Here is a 26,495-nt window from a genome sequence, read left to right as displayed (position 1 = left end):
AGTCCCCTTCCTTCCCTTCCATACAAAGGTGTACTTTCCACCTTTCCCAACTGCATAGGCCTTGAGGGACTTGTGTGCTTGGCCCAATAAGACCACGACATCTCCCCTCAGCCCATGCAAACCCTTGGGACGTGGTGGAACCCTTGGCGGACTTCCGTACTACTTCGAAAGTTTTGGAACCTTCTAGAAGCTTCTCGGTACAATAACGAAAAAACCTCAAACTTTTCCGGTTGCCAAAATATGACTTCCCATATATAAATCTTTACCTCCAGACCATTGGGAGCTCCTCGTGATGTCCGGGATCTCATCCGGGACTCCGAACAACTTTTGGTTACTACCACACATAACTCATTAATACCAAATCGTCACCAAACCTTAAGTGTGCAAACCCTGGTTCGAGAACTATGCAGACATGACCGGGTTCAAGAACTATGCACACATGACCGAGACACTCTCCGGCCAATAACCAATAGAGGGACCTAGATGCCCATATTGGCTCCTACATATTCTATGAAGATCTTTATTGGTCGAACCTCTATGTCAAGGATTTAGTTAATCCCGTATGCTATTCCTTTTGTACATCGGTATGTTACCTGCCCGAGATTCGATCGTCGGTATCTCTATACCTAGTTCAATCTCGTTACCGGCAAGTATCTTTACTCGTTCCGTAATACAAGATCCCGTGACTAACTCCTTAGTCACATTGCTTGCAAGGCTTATTGTGATGTTGTATTACCGAGTGGGCCTCGAGATACCTCTCCGTCACACAGAGTGACAAATCCCAGTCTTGATCCATGACAACCCAACAGACACCTTTGGAAATACCTGTAGAGCACCTTTATAGTCACCCAATTACGTTGCAACGTTTGATACACACAAGGTATTCCTCCGGTGTCCGGGAGTTGCATGATCTCATTATCATAGGAACAGATACAATGACATGTAGAGAACAGTAGCAATAAACTGACACGATCATATGTTATGTTCATAGTTTGGGTCTTGTCCATCACATCATCTCATGTCTATGGGTAGGAAACCTTTACCATCTTGGACTAACGAGCTAGTCAACTAGAGGCTTACTAGGGGAAAGTGTTTTGTCTATGTATCCACACATGTATTTCAGTTTCCAATCAATACAATTCTACAATGGATAATAAACGATTATCATGAACAAGGAAATATAATAATAACTAATTTATTATTGCCTCTAGGGCATATTTCCAACAGTCTCCCACTTGCGCTAGAGTCAATAATCTAGTTCACATCATTATATGATTGTAATGAATCTAACACCTATACAGTTCTCGGGTATGTTCATGTCTTTCTTGTGAGAAAGGTTTTTAGTCAACGGGTCTGAACCTTTCAGATCCGTGTGTCCCTCAAAAATCTCTATGTCATCATGTAGATGCTGCTACCACGCGCCATTTGGAACAATTCCAAACGACCGCTCCACTATACAAATCTGGTTCACTACTCAGAGTTATCCGGATTAGTGTCAAAGCTTGCATCAACGTAACACTATACGATGAACTCTTTTATCACCACCATAATCGAGAAAAATTCCTTAGTCCACTAGTTACTAAGGATAACGTTTGACCGTTGTCTAGTAATCCATTCCTGGATCACTTTTGTACCCCTTGACAGATTCATGGCAAGGCACACATCTGGTGCGGTACACAGCATATCATACTATAGACCCTATGGCCAATGCATAGGAGACGACCTTCGTCCTTAGTCTTTCTTCTGCCGTGGTCAGGCTTTGGGACTTACTCAAATTTCACACTTTTACAACACAGCCAAGAACTCCTTCTTTGACCGATCTATTTTGAAATCCTTCAAAACTTGTCAAGGTATGCGTTCATCAAAAGTTTTATCAAGCGTCTTGATCTATCTTCATAGATCTTGATGCTCAATGTTCAAGTAGGCTTAATTCATATTTTCCATTGCAAAACTCCTTTCAAATAACCCTTTATGCTTTCCATTAATCCTACACTAATTCCGATCAAAAATATATCAACCACATATACTCATTAGAAATTCTATAGTGCTCCCACTCACTTTCTTGGAAATACAATTTCTCATAACCTTTGTATAAACCAAAAAACTTTGATCATCTCATCAAAGCATATATTCCAACTCCGAGATGCTTGCTCCAGTCCATAGAAGGATCGCTGGAGCTTGCATAGTTGTTAGCGTCCTTAGGATCTACAAAACCTTCTGGTTGTATCACATACAACCTTTCCTCAAGGAAAGCGTCGAGGAAACAATGTTTTGACATCCATCTACAAGATTTCATAATTGAAAAATGCAGCAACTGCTAACATAATTCCAACGGACTTTTAGCATCGCTGCGAGTGAGAAAGTCTCATCATAGTCAACTCTTTGAACTTGTCGGAATATCTTTGTGACAAGTCAAGCTTTCTTAATGGTGACATTTACCATCATCGTTCGTCTTACTTTTAAAGATCCACTTCTACTTAATAGCCTTTACGACAATCAAGTAGTTCTTCCAAAGTCTACACTTTGTTTTCATACATGGATCCTATCTCGGATTTCATGGCCTTCAGCCATTTGGCAGAATACAGGCCCACCATCGCTTCTCCATATCTCGTAGGTTCATTGTTGACCAGCAACATGACCTCCAAGACAAGATTATCGCACTACTCTCGAGAAGTATGTTTCCTTGTAGACCTACGAGGTTTGGTAGTAACTTGATCCGAAGCTTCATGATCACCATCATCAGCTTTCCACTTAAACTAGTGTAAGCACCGCATGAACATCTTCATGCACGCTGCTACGCATTGGTTGAAGTGACGGTTCAATAACCTCATCAAGTTTCCACCATCTCCCACTCAATTCTTTCGAGAGAAACTTTTTCTCGAGAAAGGACCCATTTCTAGAAACAAAAACTTTGCTTCTGGATCTACGATAGGAGGTATTCCCAACTATTTTGGGTATCTTATGAAGATGCATTTATCTGCTTTGGGTTCGAGCTTATCAGGCGGGAACTTTTTCACATAAGCGCCGCAGCCCCAAACTTTTAGGAAAAGACAACTTAGGTTTCTCGAAACTATAGTTCATATGGTGTCATCTCAACGAAATTACGTGGTGCCCTATTAAAGTGAATGCGGTTGTCTCTAATGCCTAACTCAAAAACAATAGTGGTAATTCCATAAGAGACATCATAGTATGCACCATATCCAATAGGGCGCGAGTATGACGTTCGGACACACCATCACACTATGGTGTTTAGGGTGGCATGAGTTGTGAAACTATTTTCATAGTGTCTTAAATGTTTACCAAACTCTCAACTCAGATATATATTTACCTCCATGATCACATCATAGACATATTATCCTCTTGTCACGACGATATTCAACTTCGCTCTGAAATTGCTTGGACTTTTCAATATTTCAGACTTGTAATTCATCAAGCAAATACACTGGTATCTACTCAAATCATAAGTGAAGTAGTAACATAATGATATGCACTGCATGCCTCCACATTCATTGGACTGCATACATCAAAATGTATTATTTCCAACAAGTCACTTACTCGTTCCATCTCACTGAAAACGAGGCCTTCACTGATCTTGTCCATGTGGCATGATTTGCATGTGTCAACCGATCCAAAATCAAGTGAGTCTAAACAATCCATTTGCATGGAGTTTTTTCATGCATTTATACCAATAGGCATGGTTCACATGTCTCAAATGTTTCAAAAACGAGTGAGTCCAAAGATCCATGAGCATGGAGCTTCTTCATGCGTTTTATACCAATATGACTCAAGCGATAGTGCCACAAGTAAGTGGTACTATAATTACTACTTTGTATCTTTTGGCATCAATATTATGAACATGTGCATCACTACGATCGAGATTCAATAAACCATTCATATTAGGTGCATGACCATTGAAGGTATTATTCAAGTAAACAGAGTAACCATTATTCTCTTTAAATGAGTAATTATATTGCAATAAACACGATCTAATCATGTCCATGCTCAACGCAAACACCAAATTTAGGTTCAACACTAATCCCTATGGTAGATGGAGCGTGCGATGTTGATCACATCAACCTTGGAATCACTTCCAACACACATCGTCACCTCACCCTTGCTAATATCTGTTTATTCCGTAGCTATAATTTTGAATTACTAACATTTAGCAACTGAGCTGGTATCTAATACCCTGGTGCTACTAGGAGTACTAGTAAGGTACACATCAATATAATGTATATCCATTATACTTTTTTCGACTTTGCCAGCCTTCTCATCTACGAAGTACCTAGGGTAGTTTCGCTGCAGTGATCGTTCCCCTCATATTAGAAGCACTTAGTCTCGGGTTTGGGTTTAACCTTGGGTTTCTTCACTAAAGCGACAACTAGTTTGCTCTTCATGAAGTATCCCTTCTTGCCCTTGCCCGTCTCGAAACTAGTGGTTTTACTAACCATCAACAACTGATGCTCCTACTTGATTTCTACTTTCGTGGTGTCAAACATCGCGAATAACTTAGGGATCATCTTGTGCATCCCTGTTATGCTATAGTTCATCACGAAGCTCCAGTACCTTGGTGGCAGGGACTTTGGAGAACTATGTCAATCACTATCTTATCTAGAAGATCAACTCCCACTCCATTCAAGCGATGTAGCACCCAGACAATATGAGCACATGCTTAACAATTGAGCTTTTCTCCCGTACTTTGTAAGCAAAGAATCCTGTCGGAGGTCTCATACCTCTCAACATGTGCACGAGTCTGAAATCCTAATTTCAGCTCTTGGAACATCTCATATGTCCCGTGACGTTCAAAACGTCTTCGGCGCCTCAATTCTAAGCTGTTAAGCATTACACACTGAACTATCACGTAGTCATCAAAAATGTGTAAGTCAGATGTTCACAACATCCACAGACGATGCTCGAGGGTTTGCACATGATGAACCACAAGTGTAGGGGATCTATCGTAGAATTTTTGATAAGTAAGAGTGTCGAACCCAACGAGGAGCACGAGGTATTGACAAGTGATCCTGAGCAAGGAATAACTTCAAGTACTGAAAGGTAACTTTTTATGGGTTTTCCAGTATAAGCAACAAAGAAATAAATACAAGTAAAGTAAATAATGTCGAGGTGCAGCAAGTGGACCAATCCTTTTGAATACAAAGGATAAGCCGAGGGACTAAACTTATAAAGACTAAGGTGTTCCTGAGGACACACGAGAGAGATAGTCAAGTGCTTTCATCATATTCCGTCTAGTACTATGTTTTGTATTGATAAGTGTTATGTGGGTGGATCTTAACTAGTGCACCGTCTAGGCTAATACAAGTACACTCTTATGATTAATCCCTCTTGCAAACATCCGCAAATACAAGAGAGAAATTAAGGCAAAGACTAACCATAGCAATAAGCTTTAGGATCCAATACTCCCTCATGTAAAAGTATGCAAACCGGGGTTCAGGTTTCTGTCACTCCGGCAACCCACCATAAGCATTCTTTATACACGATGCATTCCCCTAGGTCCTTAAAAGGCGAAGTGTTATGTAGTCGATGTTCACATAACACCACTAGAAGAATAACACCATAACTTAAATATCAATCAACACATATTACTTCAACATCATATGACTACTAGCATCTAGACTTTTCCCATGTCCTCAAGAACTAATGGAACTACTCACAAGACATAAAAGAGATCAGGATCAGAGGTGATGAAAATATGATTGACAATCTGGTCATAACAATAATCCTCCAACAAAACTCAATAGCATTCACCACAAAAGAGTAATCAACACCGGTAGAGTAGAGGGGATGAATAGTACAAGGTACAACTCCGATTGCAATGGTGAAGTAGATGGGATGAAGGTAGAGATGGTGTTAGTGTTGGTGATGATGGTGATGATGATCTCGATGATGTCCGTGATGATGAGGACGATCTCCCCTTCCGGGAGGAGTTCTCTCTAGTGGAATCGGCCCACCGGAAAGGTCTTTTATTCTCTGTAGGTTTATGCCGCGGAGCGGCTGCGGAATCTCGAAAGCTCTTCTGTCTCCAGAATTTTTAAGTCAAGAGGGATATATAGGCCAAAGAAGAGTGCCGGGGGTGGGGCCCGTCACTCAGGCGGCCTCCTAGCGCGGCCTAGGGGGACGCCAGCAGGTCGCCTGGGTGACCTGTGGCCCCCCTCCGACCCTCCTTTATCATGTCTTCAGGACCCGTTCGGAAACGTGTTCCCTCAAAATTTCAGCTCAATTTGAGATGTTCTGATATTGCAACTCTTCGTGCAATTTTCTCCGCTGAATCCTGCGTCTGCTGTTTCGGCACCGGAAAGTTGGAAATTGTGTAAAATAAGCCAAAACACTATAAGTACATCATCATAAAGTGAAATATATCAATGAATAGAGATAAATTAGGATACAAAATAGTGATGCATTTTGGATGTATAAACTCCCCCAAGCTTAGACCTCGCTTGTCCCCAATCGAATACTGAGCTCGGTAAACCTGTCCACAAGTTTAGAGAGTGAAGTGTCGATAAATAAGAATACAAACAAGAAGCATCATAATTTCTCTGCTAAACTTAACCATCCTCAACACCAATCTCAACTCATAAGGCTCTTATGAAAGAGTAATATCAATTACAATCAAAAGTAGAGCTAAGAAAACTCATCAAACCATGGCAAACATGTCCTTGGTCAAAGAACAACTAATAAATTTTAACTTTTGCTCTTCCTCTTATAATTTGATGAGATCAATTGAACCTTTTTGAAAGAACATGTTATTAGTCAAGAAGCGAAAATGCTAACACAAAGGAAGATGTTTGCTTTAGCTAAACTTAACAAACAACTCACTTATCTTAACTATAATGTCAACAACGGTGTGATATGACAATTCTCAATGAAACAATATAAATGCATGCATCTTTTTCAACATAAAGTGTTTGCTATTTTTAGGATAGAAAGAAGTAGGTTTTACTGACTCAACTTAAAAGTAAAAGATTGGACCTTCGCAGAGGGAAGTAGGTAAAACTCATGTGCTAGAGCTTTTTAGAGAACCACAAGATTGCAAAACAAGCTTTTGAGAGGTGCATGATTTGTCAACGAATGCTAGTAGATAGCCCAATACTTCTCATGCTGGACAAGTTTTGAGGAACGGCTCCCAATGTGGGGACGATCACATCCCCTTAGTCTCCTTTGTTTATCACTACCAAAGTTTTCTAATTTCTCATCAACAAAGCGTGAAGGAGGTTTGGTTTGTTGTTATTATCTTTTACGAGCTGGGCACGCTCATGCCAGTCCCTCCTTGTATTAGGGGTTCGCAGATAACATGCAAACCCAAGATAAAACTTGTCCAGCATGAAAAGATCATGAATTATCTACTACTTCCTCATGAGCTAAAACAGAGGCACAAAACACGGAGTAATATTTGAAGGTTTAAAGATAGCACATGAGTAATATACTTTAGGAGTGGCGGTGAAATACCATGTATAGGGAAGGTATGGTGGACTCTTGGGAAGGTTGAGGTTTCAGGGTATGGATGCACAAGCAGTATCCCCGCTTACTTCAAGGGTTGGCTAGCAAAGGCTTTTAAGAGCAGACAAATAATGTTGACTAGGATACAAAACAATATAAAGTTTAACATAAAGAGTTCGCATAAAACATCAAGTTGTCTTCCTTGTCAGCATAACACTTCAAGCATAAGAACATAAAGGTTTTGGCTATGTCGCTACTAGAAGAACTCATGCTTGTTGTTATGACCAATGCTATTATTTCCAAGATTAAATAAAGTTTTCAAAGCCATACCTGATGTGTAAGATCAATACTCCCATAATAATCAGCATATGAGATCGATTGCATGAAGAAAATACCAAGTGCAGCAAATAAACCAATAGACTTCTCATTAATATTCCATCATAGACACTGCACGCTCATGGATACAATTCTCCACAAAGGAATGATAGACCTCAATGCAAACACCTATTTCATAATATAATTTCCCTAGACATGATACGACACTAAACTTGACCAAGAAAGATAAAGGATTAAAAATAAAGATACCGGGCACTCCCCCAAGCTTGGAGCAAGCTAAGGTAATGCCATTACCCATGAAGATTTCACTCTTCATCCTTGTTATTGTTCCTCGGGTAATCCTTAGCAAAATGCTTCCATCGCAGAGGTCCTCCTTCCACACAGGATTCTTCAGTCTCCAGGATTCTGCTTTCGGCAGCTAAACCCATGCGCAAAAACTTAAGTTCATACTCACAGTTCTAGTTTTCAAGGTCATAGATGTGCCCTTGAAGCTCGAACACTTTGGTCTCTAGTGCGGATATGATTGATCGCACTTCCTTCATCTCCTCCTCATGTTCCCTCTTCAGCTCAGCGATGATATCATAGTTGGCCTCAACACCACACTCGATCATCAACCTGTACTTGAAGGCTTCTTGCTCCACTTCTTCCATCCTGGCCCTGGTGCTCCCCTCCTTGATAGGTCCCTTCAAATCCTCTTTGTGGAGGACACCATCCTCCACCCAAAGTATTTGAGGGTGTCTTTTTACCTCTGCGAGATGAGGGTTGATGACGTTGACGAGGAACTTGTCCTTGGGAGACTCTGGGGAAGCCATGGCACCTAAGTTTGCTGAAAGTTCTCCCGGCACAAACATATCGAAAAGAAAACGCATGAAATCACAAGATACAAAGTCGGGACGATCCAGGAAAATATATAGGAAACATTTCTGCACCAAAAGGAAGGTAACAAGCCAAAGTGGAGTCAGAGACGGACTCCAGGTTGTCCAGGCGGCCTCCTGGCGCGGCCAGGGGCCAGCCCGCGCCAGCAGGTTGCCTGGGTGACCTGGAGCTTCTCTCCGGGTTCGCTTCGGCTCGAAATTTTCCTAATTTTGCAAAAACGTATAATATGGAACTTTTATTTGTGCTCGCAAAGTTTCCTTACCGTATTTCATACATTTTTTATTCTGCTTCTGCCGGTGTCTGATACAGTGTTGCAATATGTTCTTCATGAGTGGCTACCTGTATCACATCCACCTCTACATTGATGGGGTCTCCAGCCATGTAATGCTTGAGTCTTTGCCCATTCAAAACATGTGGTTTTGTGCCTTCAAAATTATTAATCTTGATTGCACCGGAGAGGTAGACTTCTTCGATATGGTACGGTCCTAACCATTTGGAAAGCAAGTTACCTGGAGAAAACCTGAAACGAGATCTATACAACCAAACTTTGTCAGCAACATTAAATTCACGTTTCAAAATTCTCTTGTCATGCCACTTCTTTACCTTTTCTTTGAACATTGCGCTCTCATAAGCTTCACTTCTCCACTCATCTAGACAAGTCAAGTTCATGAGACGCTTTTCACCAGCAAGCTTTGGATCAACATTAAGCTCTCTAACAGCCCAGAAAGCGTTGTGTTCTAACTCTAGAGGTAGATCGCATGCCTTGCCATAAACCATCTTATATGGAGACATCCCCATGGGATTTTTATAAGCAGTTCTATAAGCCCACAAGGCATCTCCTAGCTTATTGGACTTGTACTTTCTAGAACTGTTCACTGTCTTTTGCACGATCAACTTGATCTCTCTATTTGTGAGCTCAACTTGCCCACTTGTTTGAGGGTGGTAAGGTCAAGCATTTCTATGATTAACATCATATTTGGCTAGAGCTTTCCTAAAAGCACCGTGTGTAAAATGTGATCCTCCGTCGGTCATGAGGTACCTAAGTACACCAAACCTGGGGAAGATACATCCTTCAACATTTTCAAAGATGTCTTATGATCATCACTTTCGGTGGGGATTGCTTCAACCCACTTGGTCACATAATCTACAGCTACTAAGATGTGAGTGTATTTGTGTGAAGGAGGGAAAGGACCCATAAAATCAAAACCCCAGCAATCGAAAGGCTCAATGACTAGCGAATAATTCATAGGCATCCCATTCGTCCTACTAATATTACCAACTCCCTGGCACTTATCACAGGATAAAATGTAATTTCTAGCATCTTTAAAGAGAGTAGGCCAATAAAAACCTGATTGGAGAACCTTGTGTGCGGTCCTCTCACCGACATGATGTCCTCCATAAGGACTGCTATGACATTGTCTCAAGATATCCTTCTCCTCATGCTCCGGTATGCATCTCCTCACAATTCCATCCGCACCTTCTCTAAAAAGATGTGGGTCATCCCAAAAGTAATACCTCATGTCGTGGAAGAACTTCTTCCGCTGCTGGAATGTTAAACATGGAGGCAAAAACTTTGCAACAATAAAGATAACATAATCTTATACCATGGATCTGAATTAGGTTTCACGTGCCAAACAGCTAACTGTTCGTCAAGAAAACTATCATTGATCGGAATAGGATCATTTGGTATGTGCTCCATCCTGGAAAGGTTGTCTGCTACAGGGTTGTCTGCTCCTTTCCTATAAACAATCTGCAAATCAAATTCTTGAACAAGAAGGACCCATCTGATAAGCCTTGGTTTTTCATCCTTCTTTTCCATAAGATACTTAATAGCAACATGATCAGTATGAATAATGACTTTAGAATCAACAATGTAAGGCCTAAACTTATCACAAGGAAATACTACCGCTAACAATTCTTTCTCGGTAGTAGTGTAATTCTTTATAGCAGTGTCAAGGGTTTTGCTAGCATAATGGATAACATTCAATTTGTTATCAACCCTTTGTCCTAAGACAGCTCCAACAACAAAATCACTAGCATCACACATGATTTCAAAAGGCAAATTCCAATGAGGTGGTTGGACTATAGAGGCGGTCATCAAGGATTTCTTAAGAACTTCGAAGGCTTCCTTACAATCTTCATAAAACACAAAAGGAATATCCTTCTGGAGAATATTAGTAAGGGGTTTCGAAGTTTTTGAAAAGTCTTTAATAAATCTCCTATAGAAACTAGCATGACCGAGGAAACTACGAATACCTCTGATGTATTTTGGATAAGGCATTCTCTCGATTGCTTCAACCTTTGCCGTGTCCATCTCAATTCCTCTTTCAGAGATCTTGTGACCAAGAACAATTCCCTCATTGACCATGAAGTGGCACTTCTCCCATTTGAGTACGAAGTTCGTCTCCTCACATCTCTGCAAAACTATATTAAGGTTGTGGAGACAATGATCAAAAGAGGTTCCATAGACGGAGAAATTGTCCATGAAGACCTCCACAATTTCCTCACAAAAACCATGAAAGATAGCGGACATACACCTTTGAAAAGTAGCACGAGCATTGCATAAACCGAAGGGCATACGTCTATAAGCATAAGTACCAAAGGGACAAGTAAAAGTGGTCTTTTCTTGATCGACAGTATTAACATGAATTTAAGAGAAGCCAGAGTACCCATCAAGATAGCAAAAGTGAGTGTTTTTGGATAACCTTTCAAGCATTTGATCGATGAATGGTACCTGATAGTGGTCTGATACGTCTCCAACGTATCTATAATTTTTGATGGTTCCATGCTATTATCTTGTCAAACTTTGGATGTTTTGTATGCACTTTATATCTTTTTTGGGACTAACTTATTAACTCAGTGCCAAGTGCCAGTTCCTGTTTTATCCGTGTTTTTGACCTTTTTCGGAGGAGAATATTAAACAGAGTCCAAACGGAATAAAACCTCTGAAAAGATTTTTTTTCCAGAATAGAAGATACGCAGGGAGCTTGAGAACCAAGGCAAAGGGAACCAGGGGAGGCCACAAGCCCCCTAGCCGCAGCCTGGGGGGCGCCTAGCAGGCTTGTGGGCCCCTTGTTGCTCCTTTGCCCTACTTTTTCCGCTTACAAATCCCCGAAAAATCTGAAACCACGGAAAGGAGCCACGAAAATACTTTTTTGACGCCGCAAGCTTCTGTCTCCGCAAGATCCCATTTGGGGCACATTCTGGTGCCCTGCCGGAGGGGGGATCCGGACACGGAGGGCTTCTTTATCAACACCATTGCCTCTCCGATGATGCGTGAGTAGTTCGCCATAGACCTTTGGGTCCATAGCTAGTAGCTAGATGGCTTTTTCTCTCCCTTGGATCTTCAATACAAAGTTCTCCTTGATCTTCATGGAGATCTATCTGATGTAATCTTCTTTTGCGGTGTGTTTGTCGAGATCCGATGAATTGTGGATTTATGATCAGATTATCTATGAATCTTATTTGAGTTTCTTCTGATCTCATATATGCATGATTTCATATCCTTGTAATTCTCTTCGAGTTGTGGGTTTCATTTGGCCAACTTGATCTATAATTCTTGCAATGGGAGAATTTCTTGGTTTTGGGTTCATACCGTGCGGTGACCTCACCCAGTGACAGAAGGGGTAGCGAGGCACGCATCGTGTTGTTTCCATCAAGGGTAAACAGATGGGGTTTATATCTATTGCATGAATTTATCCCTATACATCATGTCATCTTGCTTAAGGCGTTACTCTGTTCGTTATGAACTCAATACACTAGATGCATGCTGGATAGTGGTAGATGTGTGGAGTAATAGTAGTAGATGCTGAAAGTGTCGGTCTACTTGTCTCGGACGTGATGCCTATATGTATGATCATTGCCTTAGATATCGTCATGACTTTGCGCGGTTCTATCAATTGCTCGACAGTTATTCGTTCACCCACTGTAATATTTGCTATCATGAGAGAAGCCTCTAGTGAACACTATGGCCCCCGGGTCTACTTCACATCATATTTTCAGCCCTACACTTTTACTCTGTTGCACTTTCCGCCTTCAGATCTCACCTTGCAACCAATCGTGAAGGGATTGACAACCCCTTTGTAGCGTTGGGTGCGAGTTTGCTGTTTTTGCGCATGTACTTTGGAGACTTGGCTTGATAGTCCTACTGGATTAATACCTTGGTTCTCAAACTGAGAGAAATACTTACTGCTACTGTGCTGCATCACCCGTTCCTCTTCAAGAGAAAAACCAACGCAAGCTCTAGAGGTAGCAAGAAGAATTTCTGGCGCCATTGCCGGGGAGCATCAAGTCAAGAATAGTCCTCCTCCAACGTGTCAATATGTGGCACCGAGGATTATTCTAAGTGAAGCTTATCCAAGTAACTGTCGCAAAATCATCTCTTGCATTTAATTTTTTGCCTCTCGTTTTCCTCTCCCCCACTTTTGAAAAAAAAATTACAAAAATATTTTCCTTTTTCGTTCGCCCTTTTCTTTCGCTTGCTTTCTGCCTGCTTGTGTGGGATAGTCTACCTGTCCTCATGGCTAGACCTACTACTTTGAACGTTACTCCCGAGAGCAAAGTTCTCAATTTCAAACAAAATGAGGAAGAAAACTTAAAGGATGCTTGGTATAGGATTTGCAATGCTCAGAGTAGATCTACTCGTAAGCAATCTACTACCGTCCTGCTTCGCAGCTTTTATGTGGGTATTTCCCCTTGGAATAGGTATGTTCTTGACACCATCGTAGTTGGAAATTTCTTGGGTAGCCATATCGTTGATTCTTACGGTGCTTTAATAAATTTGGTAGGATCACCCCCACTCATGGTTAGTGGAACTACCTTAACTCTGGAACATTTGATGCGTAGGCTGGATATCATTGAAAATAAAGTTGCTACGATTGAACTCATTGAGAATTTGGATAAAAAGATCCACAATCAAATCACTCAGTACGGATCCAAGGTGGGAATGACTTTGAAAATTTTAAAGGAGAGGGAACCCACAGTTAACGAAAAACTAGGCCACGATTCCTCTAGGATTGGCAAACTAGAGGATGTTATAACCAAATTGGGTTCCGCTTTTTCCGCTGTGCAGAACACTCGAAATTTTGCCCACAATAAAGCCACCAAGTCTGTTTTTGTTCCTAAAAATAGTGGTGAACCATCTAGTAAGAGAGATTAAGACCTTAGGATGATGAGGGCTACTTATGGTTTGAGTACCAAAGACGACGATACGTGATTCTACCGCCTTATGCCTAGCTAAGGGCGTTAAACAATTGCGCTTGTTGGGAGGTAACCCAATGAATTTATCTTTGCTTTATGTTTTGTTGCGCCCACACCATCATAATTCTGTTATGATTGTGTTTTTTGTGTTTCTTTTTGTGTTTGAGCCAAGCAAAACCTTTATGACTAGTTTTGGTGATGGTTGTTTGATCTTGCTGGAAAAAGACAGAAACTTTTCGCTCACGTCATTATTTATCATTTTTATCCAGAAAGATCTTTTGAGTTGATTCTTTTTGCTGCTGGTTCATATGCCAATTGTCCAAATTGTCGTAATTGTTCAGAATTTTTGAGATAACATAAGTATATGAAGTATACAGATTGCTATAGACTGGTCTGTTTTTGATAGATTCTGTTTTTGTTGTGTTGATTGCTTATTTTGATGAAACTATGGATAGTATCGGGGGGTACTAGCCATGGAAAAGTGAGAATACAGTAATCTAACACCAATATAAATAGAAATCAAGTTTGCTACACTACCTAAAGAGGTGCTAGTTTGTTTTCTTGTGCTAATGATATCACGAGTTTCTGTTTAAGTTTTGTGTTGTGAAGTTTTCAAGTTTTGGGTGATGTTCTCATGGACAATGGGATAAAGAGTGGAAAGAGCTCAAGCTTGGGAATGCCCAAGGCACCCCAAGCCAAATTCAAGGACACCAAAATGCCTAAGCTTGGGGATGCCCCGGGAAGGCATCCCCTCTTTCGTCTTCAATCCATATGTAACATTACTTGGAGCTATATTTTTATTGACCACATGATATGTGTTTTGCTTGGAGCGTTGTGTATTATAGGAGTCTTTTCTTTTTGTTGTGTCAAAATCATCCTTCCTGCACACCTTTTGAGGGAAACATTTACTCATTGTGAATTGGCTAGAATACTCATTGAGCTTCGCTTATATCTTTTGAGTTAGGCAATTTAGCTCACATGTGCTTCACTTATATCTTTTGAGCTAGATAACTTTGCTCTAAGTGCTTCACTTAGATCTTTTAGAGCACGACGGTGTCATATTTTGGAGAAATAAGAACTCTCGATATTCACTTATCTATTTTTGAGAGTGCTCTTTTTGAGTAACTTGGTAGTTGGCTTGTGTTATGAAAGTAGTCCTCAAGATGATAGGCATCCAAAGAGGATACAATAAAACTTCCATATTCATGTGCATTGATTAGAAAGAGAAGTTTGATTCCTCTCAATTAGTTTTCAGACATGAATTTGGTAATATTAGAGTCATGTTAGTAGGGTGTTGTGAATCTAGAAATACTTGGGTTGAAGTTAGTTATTCCCGTAACATGAACGTATGGTGAATCACTATGTTAGGAAGTCGGAGCATAATTGATTTATTGATTGCCATCCTTTGTGTTGCGGTCGGGATAGCGCGATGGTTAACACCTACCAATCCTTCCCCTAGGAGTATGAGTTTAGCACTTTGTTTCGATTACTAATAAAAAATTTCGCAATAAGTATGTGAGTTCTTCATGACTAATGTGAGTCCATAGTATAGATGCATATTCACCTTCCACCATTGCTAGCCTATCTAGTGCCGTGCAACTTTCATACACAAAACCACCATAGACCTTCCTCAAAACAGCCACCATACCTACCTATCATGGCCTCTTCATATCCATTCCGAGATATATTGCCATGCAACTCCCACCGTTCCATCTCATGACTTGTGCCGTCACTTACATATTGCCATTGCATGATCGTAAGATAGCTAGAGAGATGTTTCAACGTCATATGCCAAGCTACATCGTTGCACATCCCGGTACACTGCCGGAGGCATTTCTATAGAGTCATCATCGTTCTAAGCATTGAGCTGTGAGTAAATAAAAGTGTGATGATCATCATTATTAGAGCATTATCCCATGTCAAGAAAAAAAGAGGCCAAAGTTGCCCACAAAAAAAAGAAGAAAGAAAAAAATGAAAAGAGGCCGAAGAGCCCAAACCAAAAAAAGAGTGAGAAAAAGAGAGAAGGGACAATGCTACTATCTTTTCCCACACTTGTGCTTCATAATAGCACCATGTTCTTCATGATTGAGAGTCTTTTGTTTTGTCACCGCCATATTCCAATGATGGGCTTCCTCAAAATTGCCCTAGGTCTTCGTGAGCAAGCAAGTTGGATGCACACCCACTAGTTCTCCTTTTGAGCTTTCACACACTTATAGCTCTAAGTGCATCCGTTGCATGGTAATGCCTACTCATTCACATTGATATCTATTGATGGGCATCTCCATAGCCCTTTGATACGCTGAGTCAATGTGACCATCTCCTCCTTTTTGTCTCACAACCTCCACCACACTCTATTCCACCTATAGTGCTATATCCATGGCTCACACTCATGTATTGAGTGAGAGTTGAAAAACGTTTGACAAAGTAAGAGTGCGAAAACAATTACTTTGCCAATAGTGGGGTTGTGCATGATTTAAATTCATTGTGTGGGGATGATGGAGCATAGCGAGACTATATGATTTTGTAGGGATAACTTTCTTTGGCCTTGTTATTTCTAAAGTTCATGATTACCTTGCTAGTTTGCTTGAAGTAGTATTGTTTTCATACCATTAGAAAACTGTTGTTTTGAATCTTACGGATCTGATCATTCATGTCACATGAAAGAAGTTACAAAGGGAAAAAATGCTAGATAGCATTCCAAATCAAAATTCAGTCTTTATCACTTCCCTACTCGAGGACGAGCAGGAGTTAAGCTTGGGGTTGCTTGATACGTCTCCAACATATCTATAATTTTTTATGGTTCCATGCTATTATCTTGTCAAACTTTGGATGTTTTGTATGCACTTTATATCTTTTTTGGGACTAACTTATTAACTCAGTGCCAAGTATCAGTTCCTGTTTTTTCCGTGTTTTTGACCTTTTTCAAAGAAGAATATCAAACGGAGTCCAAACGGAATAAAACCTCCGAAAAGATTTTTTTCCGGAATAGAAGATATGTAGTGAGCTTGAGAACCAAGGCAAAGGGCACCAGGGGAGGCCACAAGCCCCCTAGCCGCCTAGGGGGGAGGGGCGCCTAGCAGGCTTGTGGGCCCCCTGTGGCTCCTTTGCCCTACTTCTTCCGCCTATAAATCCCCAAAAAATCTGAAACCACAGAAAGGAGACATGGAAATACTTTTCCGCCGCCGCAAGCTTCTGTCTCCGCAAGATCCCATCTGGGGCACGTTCTGGTGCCCTGCCGGAGGGGGGATCCGGACACGGAGGGCTTCTTTATCAACACCATTGCCTCTCCGATGATGCGTGTGTAGTTCACCACAGACCTTCGGGTCCATAGCTAGTAGCTAGATGGCTTCTTCTCTCTCTTGGATCTTCAGTACAAAGTTCTCCATGATCTTCATGGAGATCTATCCGATCTAATCTTCTTTTGCGGTGTGTTTGTCGAGATCCGATGAATTGTGGATTTATGATCAGGTTATGTAAGAATCTTATTTGAGTTTCCTCTGATCTATTATATGCATGATTTCATATCCTTGTAATTCTCTTCGAGTTGTGGGTTTCGTTTGGCCAACTTGATCTATAATTCTTGCAATGGGAGAAGTGCTTGGTTTTGGGTTCATACCGTGCGGTGACCTCACTCAGTGACAGAAGGGGTAGCGAGGCACGCATCGTGTTGTTGCCATCAAGGGTAAAAAGATGGGGTTTATATCTATTGCATGAATTTATCCCTCTACATCATGTCATCTTGCTTAAGGCGTTACTCTATTTGTTATGAACTCAATACACTAGATGCATGCTAGATAGCGGTCGATGTGTGGAGTAATAGTAGTAGATGCAGAAAATATCGATCTACTTGTGTGGGAAGTGATGCCTATATGTATGATCATTGCCTTAGATATCGTCATGACTTTGCGCGGTTCTATCAATTGCTCGACAGTAATTCGTTCACCCACCGTAATATTTGCTATCATGAGAGAATCCTCTAGTGAACAGTATAGCCCCCGAGTCTACTTCACGTCATATTTTCAGCCCTACAATTTTACTTTGTTGCACTTTCCGCCTTCAGTTCTCACCTTGCAATCAATCGTGAAGGGATTGACAACCCCTTTGTAGCGTTGGGTGCAAGTTTGCTGTTTTTGCGCAGGTACTTTGGAGACTTGGCTTGATACTCCTACTGGATTGATACCTTGGCTCTCAAACTAAGGGAAATACTTACTGCTACCGTGCTGCATCACCCATTTCTCTTCAAGGGAAAAACCAACGCAAGCTCAAGAGGTAGCATGGTCCTTCCTGGTTGCCTTGTTCAGCTTCCTGTAATCAATACACATTCTTTATCCAATAATAGTTCTTTGAGGTTTTGTTCATTCTTATCATTAGGAACCACAGTCCTACCTCCTTTCTTGGGAACACAATGTACTGGACTTACCCACTTACTATCAGCTATAGGGTAGATAATACCTGCAGCTAGAAGTTTGAGGATTCCGGTCCTCACAACATCCTTCATCTTCGGGTTTAGCGTCAGGCTCAAGATTGATAGTATGCTGACAAATAGATGGACTAATCCCCTTAAGATCATCAAGGGTATAGCCAATAGCGCCTCGGTGTTTACGAAGGACCTCCAATGATCGCTCTTCTTCATATCCTGGAAGGTTAGAAGTGATAATAACAGGGTATACTTTCTTTTCATCTAAATAAGCATACTTGAGCGTACTGGGAAGAGGTTTGAGATCAAACATTGGGTCTTCTTTTGGTTTTGATAAAATTCCCAAAGGCTCAACCGGAAGGTTGTGCTTCAGGATAGCAGGTTGTCTCAAGAATATATCATCTAGCTCATTCCTTTCCTACATATGCATATCATTCTCGTGGTTTTCCAGAAATTGCTGCAAAGGATCATTTGGAGGAATAGCAATAGAAGCAATCTCTTCAATAATTTTATCATTGCAAGGTAGATCAGTACCACGAGTTTACTTTGAGAATTTAGAAAAGTTAAATTCATATGGCTCACCATTAAATTCAACACATACTTTTTCGTTCCTACAATCTATAATAGCTCCACAAGTTTTGAGAAAAGGCCTACCAAAGATAATAGGGAAAAAACTATCTTGTACTGAACCAAGCACTTGAAAGTCGGTAGGATATTTTACCTTTCCACATAGAACTTCAAGATCTCACATAATTCCAATAGGAGAGATAGTTTCTTTGTTTCCAAGATGAATAGTAACATCAAATTCTTCAATTTGACATGGTCGTATCTCATTCATGATCTCTTGATAAAGTGAAAAAGGAATAGCACTAGCACTTGATCCCAAATCACATAGCCCATAATAATTATGATCTCCTATTTTAAGAGATACAACTGGAGTACCTGAAATTGGGCCTTTATTCTTGGCTGTAACAAGGTTAGTGGAAACGGCACAAAAATTTATATTGGAATCCTCAGTATTACTAGTAACAATATCCTTGACTAATGCAACTTGAGGATCAACTTTAATCAGGTCCTCATGCTCATCGGTCGTTCTTTCGCTTTTATTCAGGATGCGTGTGACAAAAGAAGGCCCCTCATCCTTGCGGGGAAAGGGGGCTTTTCATATTCAAGTGCAGGCAAGATAGGGTCAACAACTTTAATATCAACAGGTAATTCCTTAAAAGGTTTATGATGTTGATCCTCTTTCTTCTCAGAAGAGTCAATATGAGAGGCAAAGTCTTTGCATAAGTCAATTAGAAGCTAGGAATCAAGACCAATCTTAGCACAAAAGGTATTGAAGTAATCGGTTTTCACATAGCTCTCAATGTAATCACGCTCATAATTTATAACGGGTTCAATACCTTTATCAATCTCACAGTCTTCTGTGTTCTTCTAGATCCTATCAATAAGATCCCATTTAGCTTCAGTTCTTTTGTTGGAGAATGCCCCACTAGAGGAAGCATCAAGCATCTCTTTATCTTGACGAGAAAGCCTTGCATAAAAATTTGTGAGAATAATTTCTTTACAGAGCTCATGATTGGGGCATTTGAGCATTAAGGATTTCAATCTCCCCCAAGCTTGAGAGATGCTTTCTCCGTCACGAGACCAAAAGTTATTAATATAATTCCTGTCTCGATATATTTCATGAAGAGGATAAAACTTTGCATAGAAGAGAGACATAAGATCTTGCCAATTTAGTAAATGAGAGTCATCAAGAAACCTGTACCAATCCAAAGCCTTATCTTTTAATGATACAGAGAATAACTTTATCATAACAAAACCCATCGATATACCTGCGAGCTTAAATAAGGAGCATAGTTGTGAAAGATATAGAAAGTGTTCACCTGGATGTCTATCTCCTGCATATCGATTAGCCAGAACACAATCAGTAATACCAGTTGGTATTTTAAACGTCACAATTTCAGTAGGTGGGGGAGGCTTCTCCACCACAATAGCGTCCGGGCAGTTCCCCACAAGCAACAAACCAAGAGCAGAGTGGTCCATAGGGACAAAAAGCGGGAACAGTAAAACAAAAACAGCACGTACAGTGTAAAGGTTTCCTTACCAATTTATCTTACCAATAGCACTCTACTCCCCGGCAATGGCGCCAGAAAATGGTCTTGATGACCCACAAGTGTAGGGGATCTATCGTAGACTTTCCGATAAGTAAGAGTGTCGAACCCAACGAGGAGCAGGAGGTATTGACAAGTGAGCTTGAGCAAGGAATAACTATAAGTACTGAAAAGTAATTTTTTATGGGTTTTCTAGTATAAGCAATAAAGAAATAAATGCAAGTAAAGTAAATAATGCTGAGGTGCAGCAAGTGTCCCAATCCTTTTGAACACAAAGGATAAGCCGAGGGACTAAGCTTATAAAGACTAAGGCATTCCTGAGGACACACGAGAGAGATAGTCAAGTGCTTTCGTCATATTCCGTATAGTACTATGTTTTGTATTGATAAGTGTTATGTGGGTGGATCTTAACTAGTGCACCGTCTAGGCTAAGACAAGTACACTCTTATGATTAATCCCTCTTCCAAGCATCCCAAATACAAGATAGAAATTAAGGCAAAGCCTAACCATAGTAATAAGCTTTAGGATCCAATACTCCCTCATGCAAAAGTATGCAAACTGGGGTTCAGGTTTCTGTCACTCCGGCAACCCACCATAAGCATTCTTTATACACGATGCTTTCCTCTAGGTCCTTAAAAGGTGAAGTGTTATGTAGTCTACATTCACATAACACTACTAGAAGAATAACACCATAACTTACATATAAATCAACATATTACTTCGACATCATATGCCTACTAGCATCTAGACTCTTCCCATGTCCTCAAGAACTAATGGAACTACTCACTAGACATAAAAGAGATCATGATCAGAGGTGATGAAAATATGATTAACAATCTGGTCATAACAATAGTCCTCCAACAAAACTCAGTAGCATTCACCACAGAAGAGTAATCAACACCGGTAGAGTAGAGGGGATGAATAGTGCAAGGTACAACTCCGATTGCAATGGTGAAGTAGATGGGATGAAGGTGGAGATGGTGCTGGTGTTGGTGAGGATGGTGATGATGATCTCGATGATGTTCGTGACGATGGTGATGACGATGAGGACCATCTCCCCTTCCGGGAGGAGTTCTCCCCAATGAAATGTGCCTGCCGAAAAGGTCTTTTATTATGTGTAGGTTTTTGCCGCGGAGCTGAGGCGGTATCGCGAAAACTCTTCTCTCTCTGGAATTTTAAGGTCAAGAGGGAGATATAGGCCAAAGGAGAGTGTCGGGGGTGGGGCCCGTCACTCAGGCGGCCTCCTGGCGTGGCCTGGGGGGCACGCGAGTAGGTCGCCTGGGTGACTTGTGGCCCCCCTCCGGCCCTCCTTAGGCCTGTCTTCGGGACCCGTTTGGAAACTTCTTCCCTCAAAATTTCTGCTCAATTGGAGATGTTCTGATATAGCAACTCTTCGTGCTATTTTCTTCGCTGAATCCTGTGTCTGAAGTTTCGGCACCGAAAAGTTAGAAACTGTGTAAAATAAGCCAAAACACTATAAGTATATCATCATAAAGTGAAATATATCAATGAATAGAGATAAATTATGATACAAAATAGTGATGCATTTTAGACGTATCAGCACACCGAGCGGTGCATTAAGGACATAAGCCTTCTATACTGCAATGAGGACAATCCCCGGTTTACGGACCCTAGTACGCATAATTCATACTATCATCTTTCAACTAAGTTTTCTCTAAGAACATAGCAAAAATAGTGGAGCTACATCGCAAGCTATAACATAATTTGCAAAAAACATTTTGACTATGTTCATGATAATAAGTTCAATTAATCATATTACTTAAGAACTCCCACTCAAATTGACATCCCTCTAGTCATTCGAGTGACACATGATCTAGATTCACCAACTCAAGTTTGATTATCATGTGAGTTAAGTTGGCTTCAATGGTTAACATCTCTATGTTGATCATATCTACTATATGACTCATGTTCGACCTTTCGGTCTCTTGTGTTCCGAGGCCATGTCCGTACATGCTAGGCTCATCAAGTTTAACTTGAGTGTTCACCGTGTGCAAAACTATCTTGCACCCGTTGTATGTGAACGTAGAGTCTATCACACCCGATCATCATGTGGTGTCTCGAAACGACGAACTATCGCAACAGTGCACACTCGGGGAGAACACGATTTTATCTTGAATTTTACTGAGGGATCACCTTATAATGCTACCGTCGTACCAAGGAAAAGAAGGTGCATATTAGGATTAACATCACATGTAACTCATAAGTGACATGATATGGCATGAACTCGTGCTTCTTGATCTCCATCACCAAAGCGCTAGCATGATCTCCATCCTCACAGGTGCCACACCATGATCTCCATCATTGTGCTGCCATCGATGTTGTCGCACCATCTGTGTTATTACCACTAAAGCTACTGAACTTGCGATAAAGCAAAGAATCACCACGCGCAAAATAATTAAAGACAACCCCATAGCTCCTGCTGGTTGTCGTAGCATCGGCATGCAAGTCGATATTTAACTACTACAACATGATCATCTCATACATCAAATATATCATATCATGTCTTTGGCCATATCATATCAGAACATATCATGTAGAAACAAGTTAGACGTCCTCTACTTTGTTGTTGCATGTTTTACGTGGCTGCTATGGGTATCTAGTATGATCACATCTTACTTACGCAAAACCACAACGGTGATACACAAGTTTATATTTAACCTTCTCCAAGGACCGCCTTTGTCAAATTCGATTCAACTAAAGTAGGAGAAACAGACACCTCTCAGCCATCTTTATGCAACAAGTTGCATGTTAGTCGATGGAACCGGTCTCTCGTAAGCATAAGAGTAATGTTGGTCTGGGCCGCTTCATCCAACAATACCCCCGAATCAAGAAAAAACTAAGGAGGGAAGCAATCTGAATATAAATGCCCACAAACTCCTTTGTATTCTACTCGAGATGTCATCTACGCATAGACCTAGCTGTGATACCACTGTTGACGAACGTTGCATGGGAAACAAAAAATTGCCTACGTGCATACAAGATCTATCCATGGTGGTTAGCATCTACGAGAGGAGAGATCGGATCAACATACCCTACTAGGTCGCTAAGCGGAAGCGTTAAATAATGTGGTTGATGTAGTGGTACGTCTTTGTGAAGCCCTCGATTTAATCATTTGCTAATCATACACGCAAATGTGTATGATCAAACTCAAGGACTCAAGGGAAGATATCACAACACAATTCTAGACACAAGTAAAACAAACAAGCTTCATATTACAAGCCAGGGGCCTCGAGGGCTAGAATACAGAAGCTTGATAAACACACGAGTCAGCAGAAGCAACAATATCTGAGTAGAGACATTAAACATGGGGGTGCCTTAGAGAAGGCTAGCACAAAAGATACAACGATCGAATGAGGCGAGGCCTCCTGCCTGGGAACCTCCTAACTACTCCTGATCTTCAGCGGCCTCCACGTAGTAGTAGGCACCGTCGGGGTAGCAGGCGTCGTCAGCGGGATACTCCATCTCTTGGGATCCATCATCTGGCCGCAGCAACGGATCAAGGGGACAAAGGGGGAGCAAAGCAATGGTGAGTACTCATCCAAAGTACTCGCAAGACTGACATCAGAACTATGCTAAGTATGCAACAATATCAAAGGAAGGGGGTTTATATATGTGGACTGACTATAGCAATGCAAGAAAAGATAGAGAAGGCCTAGTCCTATCGAAGATTAGCATCTTCAGTGGTCTTGCAGCAATAGATGAGAGTAGAACAGGTAACTGCTACTTCTCAAACAACAACGCGAGAAATTGACACGTTGACGGAGACTCAGCTTGCGTTGGTTTTTCCCTTGAAGAGGAATGGGTGATGCAGCACAGGAGCAGTAAGTATTTCCCTCGGTTTGAGAACCAAGGTATCGATTCATAAGGAGGGTCTCGTCAAGTCCAGAGTACCTACGCAAACACAAACAAGCTTGCACCCAACGCTTCAAAGGGGTTGTCAATCCCTTCAAGATTGTTTGCAAAGTGAGATCTGAAGGCGGAAAGTGCAACGAAGTAAAAAGTGTAAGGCTGAAAATATGGTGTGGAGTAGACCCTGGGGGCCATAGTGTTCACTAGAGGCTTCTCTCAAAATAGCAAATATCATGGTGGGTGAACAAATTACTGTCGAGCAATTGATAGAACCGCGCAAAGTCATGACGACATCTAAGGCAATGATCATACATATAGTCATCACGTCCGAGACAAGTAGACCGATACTTTCTACATCTACTACTATTACTCCACACATCGACCGCTATCCAGCATGCATCTAGTGTATTGAGTTCATGACGAATAGAGTAACGCCTTAAGCAAGATGACATGATGTAGAGGGATAAACTCAAACCAATGATGAAAACCCCATATTTTTACCCTTGATGGCAACAACACGATGCGTGCCTCGCTACCCCTTCTGTCACTGGGTGAGGTCACCGCACGGTATGAACCCAAAACCAAGCACTTATCCCATTGAAAGAATCATAGATCTAGTTGGCCAAACAAAACCCACAACTCGAAGAAAATTACAAGGATATGAAATCATGCATAAGAGAGATCAGAAGAAACTGAAATAAGATTCATAAATAATGTGATCATAAATCCACAATTCATCGGATCTCGACAAACACACCACAAAAGAAGTTTACATCGGATAGATCTCCATGAAGATCATGGAGAACTTTGTATTGAAGATCCAAGAGAGAGAAGAAGCCATCTAGTTACTAGCTATGGACCCGTAGGTCTATGGTGAACTACTCACGCATCATCGGAGAGGTCATGGTGTTGATGAAGAAGCCCTCCGTATCCGAATCCCCCCTCCGGCAGGGCACCAGAACATGCCCCAGATGGGATCTTGCGGAGACAGAAGCTTGCGGCGGTGGAAAAGTACTTTCGATGATCTCCTGATTTTTTTGGGATTTTTACGGAATATATAGGCGCAACCCCTAGGGCAGAGGGCGTCGAGGGGGCCCACAAGCCTGTGGGCCGCAGCCTCCCCCATGTCCGCGGGGTGAGGGCTTGTGGGGCCCCTGTTGCCCCCTACCTTGGCTCTCGAGTCTCCTGATCTTCTTACGTTATGGAAAAATTCTTTTCAGGGATTTTATTCCGTTTGGACTCCGTTTCAAAATCTCCTCTCAAAGGGGTCAAAAACATGGAAAAACATGAACTGGCACTTGGCACTGAGTTAATAAGTTAGTCCCAAAACATATATAAAAGGCATGCAAAACATCCTAAGTTTGACAAGATAATAGCATGAAACCATCAAAAATTATAGATACGTTGGAGACGTATCAAGCATCCCCAAGCTTAACTCCTGCTCGTCCTCGAGTAGGGAAGTGATAAAGAATGAATTTTTGATGTGGAATGCTACCTAGCATAGTTGTCCTTTCCAACTTCGTTCACGTGACATGAATGTTCAGATCTGTAAGATTCAAAACAATAGTTTGCTATTGACATGAAAACAATAATACTTCAAGAAAACTAGCAAGGTAATCATGAACTTTCAAAATAACAAGGCCAAGGAAAGTTATCCCTACAAAATCATATAGTCTGGCTATGCTCCATCATCCTCAAACAACTAATGTAAATCATGCACAACCCCGGTATTGGCCAAGTAATTATTTTTGCACTCTTACTTTCTCAAACTTTTTATAACTATCACGCAATACATGAGCGTGAGCCATGGATATAGCACTATAGGTGGAATAGAGTGTGGTGGTGGTTGTGAGACAAAAAGGAGGAGACGGTCACATTGACTAGGCGTATCAAAAGGCTATGGAGATGCCCATTAATAGATATCAATGTGAATGAGTAGGGATTGCCATACAAGAGTGCACTAGAGCTATAAGTATGTGAAAGCTCAAAAGGAAAACTAGTGGGTGTGCATCCAACTTGCTTGCTCACGAAGACCTAGGGCAATTTTGAGGAAGCCCATCATTGGAATATACAAGCCAAGTTATATAATGAAGATTCCCACTAGCATATGGTAGTGACAAAGCAAGAAGCTCTCAATCATGAAGAACATGGTGCTATTATGAAGCACAAGTGTGGAAAAAGATAGTAGCATTGTCGCTTCTTTCTTTTTCTCTTTTTTTGATTTGGGCTCT

This window comes from Hordeum vulgare, chromosome 3H, assembly GCF_904849725.1.
Source record: "Hordeum vulgare subsp. vulgare chromosome 3H, MorexV3_pseudomolecules_assembly, whole genome shotgun sequence".
NCBI classification, from domain to species: Eukaryota; Viridiplantae; Streptophyta; class Magnoliopsida; order Poales; family Poaceae; genus Hordeum; species Hordeum vulgare.
Note: the sequence above shows the minus strand (reverse complement) of the source record.